Here is a 22,529-nt window from a genome sequence, read left to right on the forward strand (position 1 = left end):
CAGAATGCTGCAAGAAAATAGGCATTCTTTCTACATCCTGAGTCAAATGCATGAACTTGGGAGTGGTGTCAGGCTTCAGCTGGCCAACACAAACTGGAATCTAAAGGGCTAAACTCTTCTCACTTGCAGCAAATCACAAACTCATCAGTAGAACTGCTCTGGATTTTCTTGTTTGAGACAGGGTGGACTTTACTGATGATGTCCTCTGGCCAGGAAAGGTGCTCGAAGAAATAGTGTGATACTGAAACCTACTCAAACCTGTAACATTAAGTAACAGCACTCCTGAGCCCCACAACTGCCCCCCAGAGCCTCTCTCACAGTTTTGGGGTTTCACAATCACAACCTGTCTTTCTTAAGTACTATTTTCTCCTTCTTGATCTATGTAACACCCACAAAAATATCAGGGAAAACAATGAAACTGACTGCACACTAGGGACAAGGTTATAAAAAAAGCATTTAACATCAGCCTCATTCTGCTCCCATTGACGTCAGTTATAAAATTCCCATTGCCTTCCTGGAAGCCAAGAGATGCCACTGCAGATCACTTTTGAAAACAGCAATCCAAGAGCAGCCAAATGCAAAGAGATAGCAGACTGACGGATTTTTCTTTTCCCTCCTGTTGCTTCTAATTATAACTTTATTTAACTGTACCCCATCATCTACATGCTGCTTCAGGGAGGGGGTCCCCAAGACCAAATGGAGAGGTCAAGGCCCTTTGCAAGTCTGCTAAAATTGATGCTGTCTCTCCAACCCAGCTTTCTCATGTCTCATGGAAGAGTGAATGTGTGCACATGATTTATTTAGTTCATTTCATATTTTACTCCTGTACTGAGGTGCCCTGATTGTCCACACTGAAAAAAACAATCTAGTTTTCTCCCTGTTCCTTTCTGGAACAAACTGCACTCCAAGGGGAAGCAGTCTGACAGGAGAGTTTATCCCAGCATTCATGCTGCATAAAGAATATGTCTACATAGAATGACAAATTTGGCTCGTTCAACCTTTCCGGCAGACCTCTCATCCTCTAACACCCACAAGCCAACAACCCAGGACATGAAACACACAACTCAATGGCATTTTGTAGAAAAATCACCCCCCCACACCAGTCTGCCAAGCTATCTGCCCAGTAATTCAGGCATTTTGAATTGCCAAAATCCAAAATGTGTCAAAAAACCATCACAGGGTCACCACAAGAACCAAGAAAAATACAGACCCAGGCTTTGCAATGTGGACATGGCCCAAAGCATAACGGACCTAGGCCAAGACAGGAAGGCAGAGAGCTTTACAAATGAAGTTGTTTCATAGTATTTTTACCAGCCATCACATCCTCTCCATGAGTCCTCAGCTACATCAAACAAAGGGCACCTCTAAGACACCAACAGTGTGAAAACGTAATGACATACAGACACACACTCTTAACCTATGAAATAGCATTTCAAAAAGGAAGGAAACAGGTTAGTGGGAGGGAGGTTATATTTTAAAATGCCACACTCATGCCCTGACTGTATCCAATTATGAAGAGGAGATAAAGGTGACAAAGAAACAAATGCAAGAACTTCAAACAGGAATGGAGTAGAAGAAATTAAGCCAGAAGTCTGGATCTCCACAGTCCCAGAGCTCTGCAGCTCTTGAGTCCAGCCAGGACCACAGAAGTGCTCAGTAATGAAAGAAAGAAAAAAGATTGCATGCGCCAGTGTCAATGGAGGCTTTCTTAAATAAACAAGTCAAATCCCAGGGGTCAGGGAATCCATAGGTAATACTCACATGAATTTAAATGCATTGTTTAAACCACACACCTAATTTAGCAAGACAAAGATGCTTCTTTCCCTCCAGTAACACAAGACAGCCAAGGGCATGCCTGATTTTGGAAGCTTTTTCAGTATAGTTAACAGCAGACACTAAGAACATCTAAGTCAGCTCTTAATGATGACTTTTTAATTTAGTCATAAAGCTCACTTAGACAAGACAAAGGTTTCTTCCTTAGTTCATGTGTATGCACCAACAGGAAAAGGCACAGACTTAGAATTCCCTATAACATGGAGAGATCCTGCAGAAGCTGACATCAGTGTGAAACGACAGGCAGGACTGCCACTACTGTCACGTTCTCATCTCTGTAATTAGCCAACTGATCTGAGCATCCTTCATATTGCCCTGCAGTTTGTCAGGGCTTCCCTCTCATGCCCACCATAAAAATAGGGGTAAGAAAATACAGGACTAACTTTTATCCAGACCAAATCTTTTCCCATATTGACAGCTCAAACTTGTTTTATTCACCACTAGACCATTGAACTCCAAAACAAACCAAGGGCTGAAAAAATCTTAGTAGTAAGTACTTTTGGAATAGACTTCCCTTCTTCTCTTTCTCACTCTTCCTTTCCTCTAAAAACAGGTAGAAGAATGCTTGGAGAAATCACACATTATTTACATGCAGTATTATTTTATGGAATTTTTCAAGGTGTTAATTGAAAGTTTTAATGAATGCTAATCATCTGTCATTTTCATTGGCAATCTCCTCTCTGCCATATGGTTAACTTTTACACCTGTACAGATTTTGCAATCAGTTCTTTTAAATTGTTTTACTTTCTCAGTATTTTAGTATTAATATTTAGGAAACAAGCCAGCTGCAACCAAGACTGCCATTGTCTGCAGTTTATTTACTACATATAATGCCTAGTCCTAAGTGAAACAGAGTAATACATTGTACTGTAGTGGCACTAGTTTTGAAATATTTGTATTAATCCAGTATTTAAAGGAGATGCTGGCCTGACACCTGTGAAGACCAAAGTACTCAAGGCAGGGCAGGTACAGCACTCACATCTCCTTCAGCCTCCCTATTTATTGTCCCTATTTTTGTCCCTTGCCTTTCACCCCACTCTCACCCTACATCAACAGGCAATTGATGCAAACTCCAACAGTCATGTTTCAGTTCTGCTCTTTTTAAGTAACGTGGAGATTTGTTTCTGAAGAGATTGGGCTGAGGAAGCACAAGCATGCAAGTTATGAGTTCTATTTTTGACTGACTGCAAATATTCTGTGTGAACCAAGTCACCCTCAGCACACATGGCACACATTTAAAATGGACATACCTACCAGGCTTTTCAGCTTTTACCCTTTTTCAACAGAGCTGTCATCCCCTCTCCTCAGTAAAGAAGTCTGATCTTCAAAACAGGACTTTTCTCTTGTACATTTTAACCAACAGTAATATAAAAATAATATTTATCCTTGAGATTTAGCATTAAAATAATAAAGAGATGAATGAGTGTAGCTTTAAACTCGTCTTTGCTTTTTCATCCATCACTATAAAATGGTCTAAGAGCTGAAACAAATCAGCAACATCAGAGCAGTGCCACTGCTGCAAAACTGGCAGAAGTGAGAAGATGGTGAATAGCAAGTTTAGGTTTTTAAACTCAGGAATAAATAACAGGCAGGCTACTGTACTTCTTGCTAATTGTCTGAGAATGAGATGCAAGAGGGGTGAAGGAACAGCCTGGCAAGGGCTGCAAGCCCCAGCACAGCTTTAAGCTTTACTAGCAAACACCGGAAAAAGGGTGGAGGAATTTTGGTGCAAATCCTAGGAGAAATTTGTATGCACACAAAAAGTGCTACAGAAAAACAGCAGAGAAAACTGTTTCAGAATAGACTCACACCAGAGACCTGAGGATTTAAGTAATAAACCCCAGAATATCGACAATGCCTTGTCCACTTGTCACTGCTGGCTGAGCATGGCTGATTTCTGCAGTGCTTGTGAGGAAGGAAACACAAAAGCAGGAGAGAAGGTTCTCTGCCCTGCCCTCCTGATGATACCAGCAAAGACCAGTAGACGGGGCAGATTAAGAGACAAATACTCCTTTCAAAGGCACAGATCTTCAGAGTCTGTCAAAGTGTCTGAGCAACTCACAGTACAGAAATATGTGCAAATTTCTACCTCTTCTTCAGTTAAATTTTGGGGAAATAAATTCAAATTTTGAGAAAATTATTCTTTGACTAAAGTTATCTCAGCAAAATGAACAGAAGTGTTATCCTCATTAAATGCAGTTCATCGTTCTCAGTATCCCTCTGTTCCCAAATCCACTGTATGGAGAACAGGGATATGAGAGGCACTGTCTCAATTTTTTCCTTTGGATATCATGCACCTCACGAAGCACCACAAGGTGAAAGGTCTTCTTTGTAGGAGGAACACATAACCTGAGAGTCTTTGTGACCCCTTTTAATGGTGTGTTCCAGGAAGTTCCAGGGTTGCAAACACCCATGAACTTTTTCTATTGTCTTGGAATACCTGGTGGTTTCCTTAAAGCCTCAATGCTTGTGATCATATGAAAATCTCAGTTTCATTTTTTTAAGTGCTGAATTTTACTGTTGAAAGTTAAAGAGCCTGAGCTATAAAGACTGAGAGCTAGGGCTAATAAAAAGGAAATCACAATCTATTACTTTTAAAACCCCACAATGCATAAGGGTTCTGACTTTTTAACACTAGGGATAGACAGAAACACTATGCAGATAATTTTGGACAAAGGACAGAAAGAACACCAAGAGAACAAAGTGTACACAATCTCAGCAAACTGCAAAGTCTGGATTTCCTGTGATGAACTGAACCAGAAGTAAAATCCTATAACCTTTCCAAGTGTAAAATGGAATAACAATACAGTAGGTAACTCAGTGAAACCCTTTAAAATCTACCCATTCAAACCACTGCTTCTATAGTGTGATTATTAATAATGGCAATCCAGTACCTGAGAAGCCTTGAATTGAAACCTGGTGTAGAAGTGCTCTTTTAGGCCAGATATTACCACAGAGGTACAGAAATTAGTTCTCTTACCATCTCTTGTGAGTCCAGCTAATGTACAGTGCTCATTTTCTATGTACCCTAGTTCCTATTTATACAGCTGTTCATTGAAGAAAACTGTTCGAAATCATTTAGAAATATAAAGATACCTATTTCAAGTGTTAAATAAACTGCTAGGAACTTCCTAGAAATTTTGCTGAACAGTAGGAAGCAAGTTCTTTATTTTCCACATCATAAGCCTAATAACACTAACAAAACCCCTGCTCATTGCACTACTGCAAATTTTACAATATGAATTTAGATTGCTGAAAAGAAAAACAGATGGAGCAGAACTGCCGAATGCTCTGGAAATCCCAGGGTTGGACACACAGCACTGGGGCCTGAACTGGGATGGACTAAAGGGCACACTCTACTCATTTTCCAGAAGCAGCTTCCAGAGCATCAGAAGTGGAAATGAATTTGCATTTGCTCAAATGTAAATGATATTCATGAGAATAAAAGGAAATCTCAGAAGTTAGGCTTATATATATAGCATATTCATGAATCTGAAAGGGGTATTTAGATGTCTTGATTTTTTGAGCTTTGTTTATATTCCTGTTCTGTTGATTTGTAATGGCAAAAATATGTTCTCACTGGTCCCAAATGTTGATCTCCAACCAGTGAGATGGACCAACAATGCATCACAAGCATGTGACAGAGACCAAGCTAATAATTTCTGATGCACAGATTAATTTGGGGTTTATGCTGGAGCTTTTAGGGTACATCAAGGACGAAAGGGTACAGCAGAGAAGTGCCATAGCTGCAACAAGAGCTGGGGAGGAGAGGGAATATGAGAGGGCAAGGAAGGAAAGCTCAAGATTCAAGGAAGATAATAAGAAAAACTTCCAGCACAGAGCTGAGGAAAAACCTGGATCTCAGCCTCGTATCTTCTGTCTTTCTTTCCTGTCCCCTGTCCCATGCATGCAGCAGCCAAGATGGAAAGGTAGCTTTGCTCCACAGGAATAAATTCACCTGGCAATGCTTCCAGTTTGGTCTCAGAGATTATACTCCCGCTACAATGATTACTCATACTTCACATTATTACACTCAATACACGCTATTACTACACTACACAGAGATGAGTACTCCACTGCACCACATCTTACCTAAAAGAAATAATAAATATTTTATTTCTATGCATCAGACTTAAAAATCATGAACTGTTAATTTCTATGTAAGCAAAAGGAAAAAGTAACAGCAATGGCATGCTGCGAAATACAGGTATTTACAAATTCACAATTCTCAGTTCACTTATTAAAAAATTCTCATGAAAAACTGGTCATAGCTTTTGAACAGAAATGTCAAATGTTTGTATTTTAGGTGTTACTCTACTGAGAGCGCAAGAGACAGTTCTGGACCAAAGGATAGCATGTTTCCACTTTGCCTGGGCCACAGAAAAATCCTTGCTAACTCTCTACTGTATCCTCAGGGCACGCGTGTACGAACGCTGCCTAAAGGTAGCATTGAAGACCTAGTGGAAAAAAGTAAATAAAAATAACCCTTAAGGTTTTAAATTCATTTTATACCAACTATTTTCCTCCCTACTATACTTTGCCAAAACATTCTCCTATGTTGGGAGTCTATGATGGGAAAGAAAACATTTCAATCTTATGTGATATCAAGACTTTTGAAAGTGTTTTGATAAGAACTGGCATTTAATCAAGTATTACAACATTTGCAAAGAACTTGACGTAGTAAGTCACTTATTTCCTCTGTGTATACGGTGTATATTTAGTCCTAGCCAGGCACCACTGCTGCCCAGTGTGAGCCAGGCAGGCTCCTGAGACAAGGATATCACCATCCCAACAGGTTTTTTGTAACCTGTACAACCTTGTAGCCCTTCCCTGAAAAATAAAATGGATGAAAGGCTGACATTCCCCACGTCTTCCTGAACACACACAGGGGCTGTTCCCGAAGTGAAACAGATCTGCAAAGGATGCCACAGGATCCTGGATTTTGCCCAACTGGTGTTTTCATGTGCAAGCTCCAGCAACTAGAAATATTTTCATGGTCCCCAAAATGGAAGGCACTTCAAAAAAGTGCTCCCTTAACCAATTCTGCACAAGGAAGATAATCCTCATACTTCCCTGTCTTCCCTCTACTGCAATTTGGCCCCGAAAGAAATCCCATTTTCTTGCAAGAGCAGAATTTCCAAAACGAATATTCTCTACTGGCAGAGGCAGGGTGCTGAAGGAGTAAATCTAGATAGACAGCTCCTACAGAGGAATTTAAGGAGCACCATTTCCCATGGGGAAACTAAGGCAGAGGTGTGTAAGGAACACGTCTGGGCCACTCTGTGGATCAGTGCAAAGCCAAGATCAGACCCATCACCATGATGTACTGGCAGCTGAGAAAAATAAAACAGAGGAGCTTCAATGCTTTAGATGACAGGAAGAGAATTAATTTTCTGATGTGGTGTTTTGTTGATTCTTTCGCCTTGTCATGTACAGCAGAAATAATGTTCGTAGGATTAGAGTAAACTCACAGCAAAAGACTCTTATGATTATTAAGCATCTCAGCTTCAATTCGATGTTTTATCACCTGCCAACCTTCCACATCAAAAATGATTTTTGTGTGTATTTGAAACACAAAATTTACAAAATATCAGTCCAGAATTTAAAATACTTCTTAAACATGTTAGAAAAGTAAGTTTAAAAGGTCACTGAAGCTACAAAGAGGAGAAAGCCTGTCCATTGCTCTTATGCAATAATTAATTTTCATCAGGGTCCTTATTATGCATTAGTTTTTATAGAGCAACAAAACATAACTGCATGCTATTGTTTAAACACATTTGGGGCATATGCCAGAACAGTAAAGGCTGGAAATAAGTGTAAAGGATAATACACAAAATGCAGCTAAATGTATTCTATATTATGGATCCATAATACAGAATGCAAATGATTCTGACTAAGCATTCACAGGAGACAGTCTTTAGGGTGCATGCTGTGAATGTATATTATGAATAATGCATAAAACTTGGCTAAATCTTAATGAGTCCATTGACATCCTATGGGGTCCACAGGAGCTTTAGATCCCAAAGCATGTCAGTGGCGTATTACTCTCCTCCCCCACTTCATTTAAAAAATACTTTCTTAAAACAAAGGAAATTAAAACACAAAAGAAAAACCCTTAGCTCTGATTTAACTCCCATATGATGGCAAATGCAGAGTCACAAACCCTGACTTCCCTCACTCTGTTGTGCCTTGATGTTTGACATTAAACCAGGGCACTGTATGGCCTTTCTGTAGGGCTGCATCAGGTGTGGGACAGAAGTTACTCCTAATTCTCAAATTAATACACTCAAGGGCTTCTCAACACACAAAAGAAAGAGGATGAGGTGATAAGCACCCCTATTATATTTTTTCTCCATTCTCTTTCCCTAATTCCCAGATTCTTTAAGACCAATAATTAATGTGGAAGGAGATGGCAGAAAATATGGGGGGAAAAGACATCCCATTTACTGGTTAGAGCTACTCCAAAGAAGAAAGTTCACATGCTGAAGGACACTGGCAATGGGTGTGGTCATGAGGACAAAGAACTTGACCGAAGAGAAGCGCCTGGTATTTACAGTTTCCAAGTACAAAAACACAGTAAGAAAAAAATTTCTATCTCCTGAGTGAAACCGTGAGGTTGTACCATTCGATCTGAGTGTACGAGTATACCATATTCTCTAGGAAAAAAAAAGCCTTGGCATCAAGCCCCAGCTCCACTCAGAAGTGTGAAGATAGTTTTTGTGTGTCGTGCTTGGAAATAAATGAGTGGATTTTTCCTATAGCGTAAATACAAAGAAAAATAACTGGTTATGTTCTTGTTTATTTAGGGTTACAAGTCTTCAAATTGGTCGACATTGTAATTAATTAATTCTTGCAAAACCCATGAGTGATGGTTAAATCTGTACGTCCTTAAACACAAGAAAGCCGAGGAACAAAAGGTCAAGAGACTTCCCCAGCACGGCAGAGCACGGTAGAGGCAGAGCGGGGCCGAGCTCATGCTCTCTGTGCTCTGCCCCACACTCACCCCTGCACCTGGGTGGGCCAATGCTGCTCTGTTTAAGGACCACTTGGGTGCTCAGCCAGGTGACTTGGGCAAAGCCGATACAACAATACCCGTGCAGGGCTCAAACCAATGGCACAGATCCCACGCTGCCTGGCCTGGCTCTGCCCTCTACTGCCACGGCACTTAGGCCAGCACACACACACTCATGCACGCCCCAGGTACTCCCTGTACATCCAGCCTGGACAGTCTGTGGGCTGGCCGGCATGCCAAGGCAGACCTGCACCCCGGACTGGGCAGGGTTCTTGTTCTCTCCCTCATGCCCTGTTAGAACCCAGGTGTCTACACTCACTGGGGCTGGCAGATCAGGTGAGCACTTTTCACCCCATCCACATTTCAGCAGCTGAACCTGCCACACTAGAGCAACAGGAACCCTGGGAATCCCTTGCCTCCAGAGACTGAGATAGGAGAATGGCTTCTGCCACAGGAATTGCCCTCCTGCCCAAAGCAGGGATCAGGGACAGGAGGAGAGACATGGTTTGGGACAAACTTGACATAACCAAGTTTTGCAAAAAAGAGAAGGAAAAATAGCAACTGCCAGGAAATTCAGAAACATGAGTGTTTTGTAGGTTTTGTTAAAATCTTCCTTTTCCTCCCACATGTGCTTCCAATGGAAAATCAATACCAGGGAGAGAGAAACTATCTGGGTGTTCAGCAAGCATTTCTGACCTCAAAAAAAAATGTTTAATCCGGCTTTCACTTTCCCTGTTTCGACTTCTTACAAAAACAACAAAATATCCAAACATGATTTTTTAATGTGAAAACATTAAACAGACAGATCCTTGAGGAAAGTAAGTGATGGAAACAGTTCCACTGGATCTACAGCAGAATCTGGCATAAAACACGCACAGAGAGAGCAGGGACACACGTGCTGATCTTTGAGTGTAGCCGCCTGTGTATTTAGGCATGAATACCCATAACAATATCCTTTTCTTTTAATGATGGGTGAATTTTTGTGCAGTTATAAAATAAACCCAACTTTCTTCTTGTAGAGATATAAATTGGCCCCTATATGAAAACACATATATTTACACACACACGTATATATTCTAACTGAGAGCAAGGGCCAGGCTTTCACACGAACAATACTGTCAAAGTATTTTACCTTTGCAACCCATCCTGCTACTATTTATACTTACTGCTACAGATATCAGCAATTGTTACCTTGCCTCCTCACCCCTCCTGGACACCATGAGAATGACAGAGAACGGAGTCTCTCGGTAGCACTTTCATTCCCAGCAGGAAGCTCAAGCGTTTGTGATATCCATTTTGATACAAAACCTAAATTAGGCCTCTGGAAATAGGTAATGCATAAAAAGAAGCATTTTTGTGCCACAAGATTATTATTATAGGTTACTGTTAACCCTTGGGAGATGGAGGTGAGTCCTGCAGCTCCCCACTGGGTTGAATATTTGCTGAGAAATCACAAGCACTACCTAAGCAGATATTTCAGGTGTGCTCCATGCTAAAGAGAACGATCCTGTTGACCCATCATATTCTGATAGCCAGTTTGAGAGCAAAGAATTGTGAGTTAAACAAAAAGGATCAGCACAGCATGCACATGCTGCAATTCTCCTGTGCTAAGAGAAGATTTAAAAGGGGCTGGATACAAGGACAACTGTGGAATTACAAATGCAGAGATCAAACAAACAAAAAAATACTGTATTTGGGAACTACCCAAAACACACTTTGCTTCTTAGCTCCCTAAAGTTCTTCCTTATGTCAAAGTTTCCACTGGGTCACAATCTAGTGAAAAGAAACACATCATTCAAAAAGGAAAATATAAATCCAAACCTTTAAATATTTTGTAGTTTTCAAGTTTCAAATCACTGCAGATTAAAGTGTCAGGGCTGGAAGTCTGTGTGATTTATCCCACCTTCACAATTTCAAAACATAAAGCCATACAAATCGTAAGTTAACTTTTTATCTTCAGAACCACCATCATCCCTGAAGTTTGGAGAACTGGTCAATAATTCGGATTCAATGAACCAGGCTATCTTGCACTAAAGCTACACCACCTCCTGTTGTGATACAAGTTGGCCTAGCATTACTCATTGCTTGACTTATTCCCTTAGCAAAATGAACCACACAGGAAATTCAATCTGTATCTGCCTACACGATTAATTCAAGTTCAGCTTATCCTAAGCATTTCTCTTTCCTTCAGACATGCAGACTTCAAAGGGCTATAAACTGTGATATTAAACACAAAACCAACTGCGTGTAAGTAAGTTTTCACTAAATATAAATAAATATTTTAGTAAACCATGGTTGCTACTTGTTAAGCCTGGGAAAAATGGAGCCTTGCTGTAACCTGGAAGACAAACTGGATCTCAGAGCCTCACACATTCTCCCATTCAAATCCCCATGCCCTCTATACCTACAGGAATAACAAAGGAGAAGCATTCCAATAACCTCATGCAGTAGCAAGGCAGGCTGCAGTTCTCCTAATAAATGTAAGCTTTATAGCTCCTTCACTCCAAAAGCCTCATTCTCAGTGATTCCTATACACTGAAGGGGAAGCCCTGTGGAAGAGGTGTTATTTCACAGACCATTCTGACTCTTGCACTGGCGACCAGAGCACACAAATCTTTGCACCCCTATGTGGGTAAACATTCATAAAAATATCCTCCTATCAACAGAACAGTTCACATGGGCTACAACTCACTGTGAACAGCAACGAGCTTTCCGTTTGGCCTAGAGATTTTCCTACAGCCATGGAAAGGCACGGGGAGGAAGCCAGAAGTCCTAGCTGCTCCTTTTCCACTCCACCATTAGGTTTGGCATAGCTTTTCCTAGACAGCCCTCTTTGCTCTAGCAGCTCTGACATCTGCGCATTGCATTTGCCCTGTTGTGCAAGCAGGACTATTTCCTCAGAGATAAACAGAAATCACCAAGCCCACAATGCCTGACACAAACAGACTTCAGATCCAAGCTTCCTTGGGTAGCCTAGACCATCCTTTTCACTTGCAAATGTAAAGCGAACTTGGCAAGACCCAAAGGGGAAAAGAAGGAAATTATCTTAATAAAGAAATGGGAATGAAAGATCTCCCTCCCTCTTGCAAGCATGCTTTTTTGAACAGCTATTTGAATCATCCCTGCTTATAGACAGTCCCACTTCTTCAGCAATGGAAAAGCAATACAAGCATCCTGTCATCTGATCCCCCCAAACATTCTGTAATTTAATGAGAGCAGGCTCCTCACTGGGCTCTCAGACAGAAGTTTGCCCACATGCCTTTTGAAGTACGTACCTGATTTTGCCTTTGTCTGCTACGCTCCTTTTGCAGCTGCATTCCCAGGAAAATGTTTCTATGCCCACTTTCCCCTGTTGTTTCTACAGTCTGCTCAGAGATGGATTCATTGCTGGGTTTCAGCAGTTACACTTCTTCCTCAGTTGATGCTTCCTTTTATTTATTCTGAAATTTCCAGTGTAGAACAAACAGGAATACCACCTTTCTAAAATTACTACTATCCCACTGTCCTCTGATGCAACATTAACAAGAGGCAATATTCTCCAAAGCTATGAAGCATATACTGCCCTAAATTACATTGCAGTTGCTGCCCTGAGCTTACACATTTTTGAATAGGAAGGCTCCCAGGGATCTCTCTCTCTGTTCTGACTGCATTTACTGCTTTAAAATATTTTTAACCCAGACACTGAAGTGCCAGCCTAGCAGCCCTTCATGCTAATCCTAGCCTGGGTGGCTGTTCTTAAGGGAAAGCATTCAAAAATTGTAGCAGTGCATCAACTTTGACCCTTTTCACTTAAAACATGAGACTTCTTTTTTTTTAGGGAAAAAAAAATTAGATTCCAGAGGGAATCACTGAACTCTGACCTGCTTAAAATTAGTTTTGTTTTAGTGCCTGTGTGGTGACTCAACAGGCCAATTTTCCAGACACTTAAGACTTCTCTGCTCCTGAAGATTCCAGTTCAAGTCCTGGACTCACTGCCTGGGGTCGGATCAGAACACTTTGTTCCAAGGGTTCAAGCAGTGAATTCCCAGATCGCCGTACCCTTGCCAGATGCTGGCATGCTTGGTAATAAGTAGGGCTGCAACCAAGCTAATTATATTTTTTTTTAAAATCTGTGAAGAGTTTTGCTTGCAATACATATGTTAGACCAAAAGAATTTCCCTTCAAAATTCAGCAGTCAAGAAATGTTTATATGGCTCTGATAAACATTTCATGATAAGCTGGATTCTTTCGGGGGGGAGGGGGAAGATGTGTACTTTGGTTTTAACAGTGCAGCAAATAATTCTCAAATAGGGTCTGACTGAGTGTATCCATCTCGCTGGGAATAACTGATTTCATTTTTTTTAATCTGTCACAGGCATTACAAACACTAAATGAGTCACCATAGACTCCTATGCTGCAAAAAATAGCATCACAACACTTCATTTGCTCTTCAACAGGACTTCAAGTGTAGTGCCTGGTATCAAAAAGCCTTGTCAGTTAACAAATTAAAAAATCCCAAGAAATGACACCCCAACACAATATCTTAAAAAATTACTTCCTGCAGAAGTTAACAACACCCAGCAAAGCAAAGCTCATCTAGGAGCAGTAATTTTCCTCAATCTCAACAGAATTTTTCAATTTATTCTTATCATTAATGCTCTAGCATATACTTCGTATCTTTCATCAAAGGATCTCAAATGATTTACCAAACAGCCCCAGAAATCTCCTGTAAAGCAAGTGAGCACGATTATCTCAATTTATAAGTACTGAGGAATTAAAGCAAAAAAGATGCTAAGAAACTTTGGCCATGAGGCAAGAAGAGCCAGACCCAGAGACAGAACCTAGGTGCTGGTCCATATTAAATGGCATCTGTTACATTTCCATCCCTGTTTCACAGTGACTATGGGAATAAAAGCTATGCCAACGCCCGTAATCACTTATTTGACAGCTGCTAACCCAACGAACACGAAGGCAATTTATACACCGTGCCCTAATCTGTCTGGATTTGATCATGTATGAACACAGCACTAGTACTTGCTCCAATGTAATTCTGTGTTTTTCCAAGTAAGAATGTAGCTTTCTTCCTTTTTCAGAAACACAGCAAGGCACTAAAAGACAGAGTTTTAACACGCAGTCATCAATATGCTGTTCTTACAAATACGAATGTAAAACAGTAATAACACAAACAATGATGCACACAGTGCTGTATCAACAGCATGACTGCCTTCTGCCCAGAAAGCCCTCCTTCAACCTAGACATGGCAGCTCCCAGGACAGACAGGCCTGGCCTTACGCCCCAGGAGACAATGTCAGGACAGCCAAAGGGAAGGGAAAATCTGTGACAACAAACAGGGACTCTGGCTTGTGAGCATCCTCCACATATTTAACCTCAAAATCTGCCTGCCCCTGATGATCACAACTGGTGACCACAGGACTTGAAAAATACCCAAAGAGGGTAAAAGTTTTGAACCTTCTCCACTAGAAGCCAAGCTGCTGAGCCAAGGCAAACAGCAGTGTCTAATGTAAAGACATAACTTATGCTTGGTGGTCCCTGTCAAATGGCCAAGTCATGGTTTCTGTGCCTGAGAGGACCTCCCAAAGAACCACCACGCATCCCCACCAATGAACCTAGTCTCACAAATTCCCACCATGCCTTCTCCGAGGAGAACTGTCACTGGATTGAATCAATGTGAGCTAACTAGGTTATTCATCACCTGCAAAAAAATGATGCTGCTCAGAGCTTTTTGGATACAATGGTGAAGTGAAGAAGGCTTTCTTCACCGCCTACGCAGCCTGGGCTCAACTCTGCAAAACAAATTTGAGCCGCAGTCAGACTCAATGTCAGACTTTTGCCAGCTGAGCTCCCTCTCACTTCCTCAGTTTCAGGTCATCTGAATACCTTGACAACCTGTGAGGATAAATCAAGCACAGAAGGTGTTTAGGAACTAAACACACATGTCAGGTGTTTCTACAAAACCTACACAAAGTTATATCGAAGCATCCCAAATTCCAAATCCTTAACAAATATATCACACATTTTGGAAACGGTGGGCAGGGACTTGAAACACAGCCGCAAAAAATGAAAGGAGACAGAGTAAAGCTGGGAGGAAAGCAGGAGAGAATGCACATTTTTTGCTCTGGAGGACAGATCAGTTGCATGAAACTAATCTTCACTGGGGTCGATTCTTTGAACAGCTCTAATCTTAAAGCAAATTAAACAACACATTAATACAGGCAATCACTGATCTGTTGATCCCCATGCCAGCAAAGGGCTGCTGGGACTCACTGGTTAGGCCTCCTGCCTGATGGAAGGACCTCACCCAGCAATTCCGTCTAACCCCTGGTACAGCAAAAACCAGGGCCCAGGCGCAGACCCTGCTGGTCCTCATCTTGCACTGAGAGCATTAGAAACTGAATATTCCCACTTCCCATCTGGCCATCTTCCCTCAGCCACACCGGCTCGGGACCAACATGCCCACAGAGCGGTGAACAGACCCATGGCCATAAACCATTCCCACAGTCAACATCTGGTTCTGCCACCAGATCCATCCCACTGTATGTCACATGAAAACTGTTCATGTCATTGACTTCTTTTTAAGAAACTATTTACTCAGGCTCTTTGATCTTCCTCAGCGCCAGCAAAATTAAAGCCCCCATTCAGCGAAGGGCTTAAAACATTTGCCAGATTTTAGGCACTGAAGAAGACCTGCTGGCTACAGTGGGACTAAAGGGCTTAAAGCCAGGCACATTCGGAACCATGTCAGGGCCAAAATCCCTGCACAGCCATTCAAAATGCATCCAAGGCTTGCGCTTTGCTTCTGGAAACTTTATTCTCACTTTACATATAGTCAAAACCTGACAAGAGCTCACTGTCGGATTATGCAGGAAATCTGCAAGTTTCACCAAGGTGTGATCTTATGCTTTTTCACACATTATTGTATCATGCTGCGCCAGAACACTAACGTATGCACAGTTCTAAAATAACTTGCATTATTACAGCCCAGCACGGCAAACGGCACTGAGAAGCCAACACACAGACCTCCAGAGACTTGCTCCTCAGTGACTTGCAAACTGATAAGGGGTCACAATTCATTTCTTATGGGGGGGGGGAGGATTTAAAAAAATTTAAAAAAAATAAAAAGGAGAAACAATCCAAACCAAACTCAGCATTTCAAAACCTTTTCCCCCATTTCTCTCTCTTTCAAATGAAATTGTCAATTTTCAGATTTGTCTTTGGTCACGTCAGGGTGGGAAAATGGGATTTAATAACATTTAACTGACTTGCTATCAAGAAGGAAACATATTTTTCTTCTCTCAAATTTGAAACCGACACTTTCTTTTTTTTTTCTGTTGGCCTACTTTCTTTTAAGTTGCTTTTCAATTATTTATGAAAATGCAATAATGCATTACTTTGCTGTGCAAATGTTTAGAAGAAGGAGATAGTGTCTTTCAAGTGAAAAAACCCCATACATGGCCATACAGGGGTTTATTTAGAAGCACATTGCAGGTGACACTTTATAAAAAACAATATGCTTTCATTTGCCTCCCAACACACATCCCCATTTTCTTTAAACTGTGTGTTTGAGTCAATGCAAAGAAGTCCACAGCTCCGCAGAAACACCCCACTCATTGCTCTCCTGAGCTGGAGCTGTAACAAACAAAAGCTCTACATGGGAAACTGTACAAGGGGCTGAACCAAAGCCTATTAGGACACTGAAAAGACTCCACGCTTCCTGAACAACCTAAGAAATGACAAAACCTTGTCCCACTAAATAAAGGAAACTAATAGCAAAACTCTCAACGGTTCAGTCAGATTCTTTTTTCTTTTTTAAGTTTTTTGCTACTTTTTTACTTGAAACAGCTGGATTTGGAAACTGCTGTGTTCCAAGCCCATAGAACATCACTGAACACCAACTGCTGAACTTCTTTCTGCAATTTTCGAAATCCCATTTGGATGCACACTCAAGTGGCTAACCACAGGCTCACTACCTCAAGGTTTTAGCATCAATAGACTAAAACAAATAGCAAAGTCTGCCTTGACAGCAGCAGCTACAAAACCAGGCCCATAGCGCTCCCCTCCCATCTCTCAGGCTCTGCTCTCACATGTACAATTTCGGCCTCAGAAGGTGACTTGTCCCTGACTGTCAGTGGGAAGATGCACTGTCAGTGGGAAGATGTTTCTCTGCAACACTTTCTGCAGGAAACTCCTCTCCATTAACAGAGGGAGCCATGAAGGATCAGCTTGACAAAGATTCTACTGATCTGGAATATCAAACCGGGAAAAAAAGACCAGAAAGCATTATAAAATGAACACAGATGTTCTTAACAAGAACATAAACTAAAATATAATCAGAGAAATACAACCTACCAAAACAACCCTAACAAACCCTAAAACAACCCTAAATAACTCTAAACAAACCTCCATCCTGAAGGTTTTCAAGCCTCAACTATACAGAACCATGATTGTCCCAGTCTGCTGCTAGCACTGACCCTGCCCATGTAGGTGGCCTCCTGTGGTCCCACCTGACCAACATCCCCAGTGATATAAAAGAAAACAAAACTGTAGAAGGACTTAGAGAACCCAATCTCTGCTACTATTATTGAAAATCTACAATGTCCTCAGTATCACTCCTTAAAACTGGAATCCATGTAAATCCTGCAGTCACTGGAGGTCCTGGAAGACACCTCTCACACTCACTTGTCGCAGTCCCTGCAGTTTTCAGAACAATGTTTAACAACACAGGTAACTTAGGAAATGAACTTTTTTCTTTTCCCCTTTGTTAGAATGACTTAGGCATCTAAATCACCCTGAAGGGCAGTAGGGCACTGTCTGCACGGTCATCAAAAATGGGACTTAGCTGCATTGAAATCTCATTTATCTAACTAACACTGCACTTGTGCAAACTCATATTTTGCTGACTTGAAATGAATTAAGCCACATTTCTAAAGCTAAGCCTATACTTAAATATTGTTCTTAAACAGGGCCATAAAGCACACCTCTACAACTCACACTCAGGTGTTGAGATAAAAATAATTACAGAAAAACGTACAGTTATACAAGTACATATTTTCCTTTTTCTTACATGTAAAACCACAGAATTTAAAACTAAGCAAAGCAAGAAGAAAAATCTTGCATTCTTAAAACCTTTTACTATTGTGCAACAGCTTTTTTCTCCCATCTTGCCTCTTACAGCTACTTCTTTATGCTGTGTTTGCATGCATTGCAGAGGTGCTTGGGTATGCAAGTACTGCTGCTATTCACACAACGGGACCCATGCCTTTACCTCCAACATACTTTAAGGATTAGAATCTGTTGGTTTCTCCATTTTCTACCCCATTTCAGCTTGTTACTTCTCACTAGGAGCCACTTTCTGTGCCAGCACAGTGCATGAGTTATTAAAAGAACAGTGGGACATGTGTAGAAGGTGCAAGAAGGTGCTTCCCTCCCCTCCATTGCTCCTGGTAAAAACACATGCATTGCTCTCATTCAAAGACCACATCTTATACAGAGCAAGATATTGGTCTAATGGCATCTTGTGACTGGGGTAGGAGGCAAGCACCCACATGAAGGACCCAAGCACACCTTTTAGATGTGTTGGGCATCTACTAGATGCGTGCTTGGAGAATCCCCTCCACACACGTTTTACTGAGAGAGCCTCAAGTGGGTGCAGACCTGACCCCCATCCTCACCGCTGCTTTCAGGGGCTGCCCACAGAACACATCCTGGGACATCACCACATGCTTTTACTGGGCTGCTTTCCTCCACAGCACTTTCCTGGCAGAGAGGCCTTCAGCTTCCAGAACTGTCAATTGCCTTTCAGAAGCACTAAACTCACACATACACATTTGTACATATTTATCAGCATTTACTCATTTGTAGCCTCTCATGAGAATTAATATTATTCCTCTACAGTGGAAAAACTTCCATCATCCTGTGCAAACTGCTACTTACCTACGGCAACCCTGTTTATGGGAATGCCTCATTATATATAATTTCAGGTTTCAGTTGGAAACTGTTTTACAGAAGTGACAAGCACTTCACTATTTCTATCCCAGCTCTGTCTTTCCTGTCTACAGGAGGCTCAAAACAGATCTTGGTAACAAGTTCCATCAAGAACTCAATACTCACCCTACTTGTGCACACACTGACAGAGTAATCTGTGTGTGACTCCCAAACCTGAACTAATTAATTGTCCTATATTTGTAAATCTCAACCACAACACACTTAATGCACCATGGTGCCACTACACAATCCCGCGTTCCTGGAAATCAGAACAAATCGTTCCGTTTCCTCAGAATCGTTCTGTCCTGCTCCTGGCAGCTGCCTGCATACAATTAGAGATATAAAATCAATCTGAAGCACAGAAAAGAGCACAGTATCTCCTACTGAACACACTCTTCTTCCAGATTTGAATTTGTAAAGCAGAATATTGCATTAACACTTTCCCTTTCCTGTGACTTAATATGCTTCTTATATATTTTGCATAGCTTCCTGGCAGGTGTGTTCAATTTGTTATTAAACAGAAGTGTAATTGACACATACACTGCATTCCTTGCTATTATTTATGCATTTGTCTATATATCAACATGAGTACCAGGATCCTTAATGCCATGGCATAAGGAGCAAGCTCATCTCAATGAAAAGACGGTTGTATGTTCCTGGATGCCACGTAAGGACAGCAGAGTGCTACAACAGCTGCCTTTCCCTGGGTACCTCAATGACCCCAGGCTCCTTCCAGAGTCAGTGGAGGAGACTCCACCAGAGTGTGATTTGGTGGAATGATCACTGTTACAGAATAGGTACTTTCTGTTTCAGTAAAAAATTCTTTAATACAGAAGTCAGTATCTGGCTTTAATTCAATCTGCTCTGAAATCACTCAAAAACCATTCATTTTCTATCATTTTCTAATTCTCTTCTCTAATGGTTTCTGAATCTTTTTCAGTACAAACCTGGTCTATTAGGACTAATCTCCTGCTAGAAGGTCGGTTGTGACATTAAAATGGTGTTCCCAGCTAAGAAAAGCAACTCTTCTATTCACTGGCTAAAGGCACTGAGTTAGCCATATAATAGGTATTTTGCTTTCATTTCAAAAATATGGACTGTAAAATTAACTTCCAGATCCTTATTAAGAAAATATTTAATTGGTTAGCTGAGGATCACAACTGTGTCCCCTAGCCTTTTTCATTACCCTGAAAGCTTACTCATACGCAAGGATTTTATAGCAGTGTAAAAGGTAGACTCCATAGTCCTAGTTTAGAAATTGAACCAGTTTAATTAAATGCATCTTTAGACTGACTGCTACAAACCACAATATGGCACTCCATTGAATTTAAACCTGTTTTGTTCACTTAGTCCCTATAGAAACTGAAGATACTGCAAGCCATATTTACAACCGTTGCAAAGCGTCTCAGCAGAGCAAACTTAACTGAGTTTTGTCCCCTCTCCTCCAAAACATGGGCAAACGAAGCAATGTAAAGGAGGAGGAGCCCAGCTATGAGCCAGCAATTTCGCCCTATCCCATCAGCTCTTTGCTGTCCTAGCCATCCTTCTAACCTGCTTAACCCAAAAGCCAGTGCGGAGAATCTGGGTTTAAATTAAATTAAATTAAATTAAATTAAATACATCAACATCACTGCCAATAAGAGCAGTAGTAAGACCTCAAATACAATTTTAGTAATACTCTGGTTACACCTTACACATCCCACTAGGCTTGAACCGGTAAAGGCAAGTTCTGTGTACATAGGGCAAATCTAAGCCTGCTGAATTAGACACAAGCATTCCTAAGACCTTTCAGATTCATTTCAAATAAAACCTGTATTACCCTTCTAGGCACCAGGAGACAACAATGGAAATCACTCCTCCGTGAGGTGTGGTTTTACTTGGCTCCTCTTCTGTAAAACTCTGCTCCTTGCAGAAGCTACAAAATGTCATCAAATTGCACTGGCCAATTGAGCCTGGTCAGTTTCTCTCAGGATGTGCTCACAAACCAAAATAGATTGGTCTAAGTGTTTGGTGTCCTTTCTCAGACCAGTACAGTATTAATACAGTACTGACTTTCCCATGTATTTTAACTATAATCATTCAAAGGATCAAATACTAGTGCATAAATATATAATGTAAATAGTGTGAGGCTTTTTCCATGAGATTTTGCAGTAGTGAAGAACACTATCCTTGCAAAATAACTCCAACCTGCAATTTTCAGGCAATTAATTTCCTTGAAATATAGACAAATACTTTATTCTTCAAGCAATAATCACAGAATACACTTTAGCTTTGTCACCAGAATTTCTTTTTATTTAAAAGAACAACAGGAAATGGGGGGGGGCGGGAGGGGGGGCGGGAAGACTTCTATTAAAGGACAATTCACTGAAAGGTCTTTTAGCTGGCAATTGTCAGCACAGCTCAGGGCCAATGGATCAAATTTAACTCTCAAAAGTGCTGATGGTTGTATGAGTCTTCACAGTAGGGGCTGGAGCTCTTGCCCACTCAAGTTCAATTTTTGGTGTTACCATGGGATGTAGGAACTGGGATCTTGGTGAGCAAAGATTTGCTCAGTATTTGATGCACTGGGTAAAGTGGTATTCTTAAAATCACTAGCCTCCCAAGCAGCTAGTAAGCCAGCAGGAGGTTAGTAGGAAGAGAAAGTAATTGTCCTTTGTGCCTCCGAAAATAGCCAATATTAAAGAATCCTCTTATGTATTACCTTCTTTTCAATCTACGCTTGCAGCTCAAAGGAAAAGAAAGAGGCTGGAGGAGACAGAAAATAAAGCTGTCAGAAATATTATAGGAGACCCTCCTCAAGCTGTCATGAAGTGTATGGTCTCCTCACCTAGAAGCCTGTGCAGCCAGAAAGGATGAGTGCTCTGTAGGCAATAAAAACTTATTCAGACAATGCACTTTACACACACACAGTGTACTGTGCATGTCCCTGTGCATTCACCACGTGCCTGAAGAGGCCGGAGACCTGGGGAAAGGCACTGCAAGAGTGATCCTCAGATACTTATCCAGGATGTCCATAGGGCAGCCAGCACCACGTGGACTCCACTGTACGTAAGTCATCTGAAATCCACTTTACATGCAGCCTCTGCTCTCCACGCAGTGCCCAAAGAAGGTGGAAGTGCACCACGACCAGCAGTAGAATGCAAACCTAATGCTCTGATCTTGACCTGAATGTTGTTATCTGTTAGCAAGTTTCCCAAAATGAAACAGATTTGGCTGCTGATTTCCCTAATCCTACTGTTTGGTCACAAAACTGAAAAGAAATTTTCTTTGGGTCTGGGCACAACATGAAAAAGAAAGAAAGCTCTCCAAAGCCCCCAGTACTTCAGTGCTACTGGAAAGGAGCTCACTTTTGTTTCAAGCTTCAATGTAAATGCTGTCTAAACCAAATTTGGGTCTGAACTTGACTACATAATATATCCTAAGTGATTAACTGGACTATATCTAACATCTTGAGGATATGGAGAATATAAGCAAAACAGATTACAAAATCCCCTGGACTTACAGTAAAGGAGACTTAAAGGCTTTACAAGGGCCATTCCAGTAGGCTCCAGATGCCCACTTCCTCACCAGCAACATTCCCACTGCCTTCTGTATGAGCACAGCTCTGCCTGTTCAGGGAACATGCGAGGATCCTCATGTTGAAAACAGGAAAAAGAAAACTTCTTTGCTAATAGGAAAAAAATCCTTGTAATAATACTAATCT

General features: G+C 41.2%; 1 protein-coding gene across 4 annotated transcripts in view; it reads right to left on the bottom strand.

Moving 5' to 3' along the window:
• The window catches only part of SOX5 (SRY-box transcription factor 5), a 613,556-nt gene that overhangs the window by 588,152 nt on the left and 2,875 nt on the right, over positions 1 to 22,529 (bottom strand). The window contains exon 1 of one of the 4 annotated variants that reach the window (XM_020584865.2): positions 12,121 to 12,462. The exons of the other annotated variants lie outside the window; for them this stretch is intronic. The gene's annotated coding sequence lies outside the window, so the exon portion shown is untranslated. Of the gene's footprint in view, positions 1 to 12,120; positions 12,463 to 22,529 lie in introns of those variants that run through there. 4 annotated transcript variants of the gene reach the window in all.

The sequence above is a fragment of the Corvus cornix genome, chromosome 1A (genome assembly GCF_000738735.6).
Source record: "Corvus cornix cornix isolate S_Up_H32 chromosome 1A, ASM73873v5, whole genome shotgun sequence".
Lineage (NCBI taxonomy): Eukaryota > Metazoa > Chordata > Aves > Passeriformes > Corvidae > Corvus > Corvus cornix.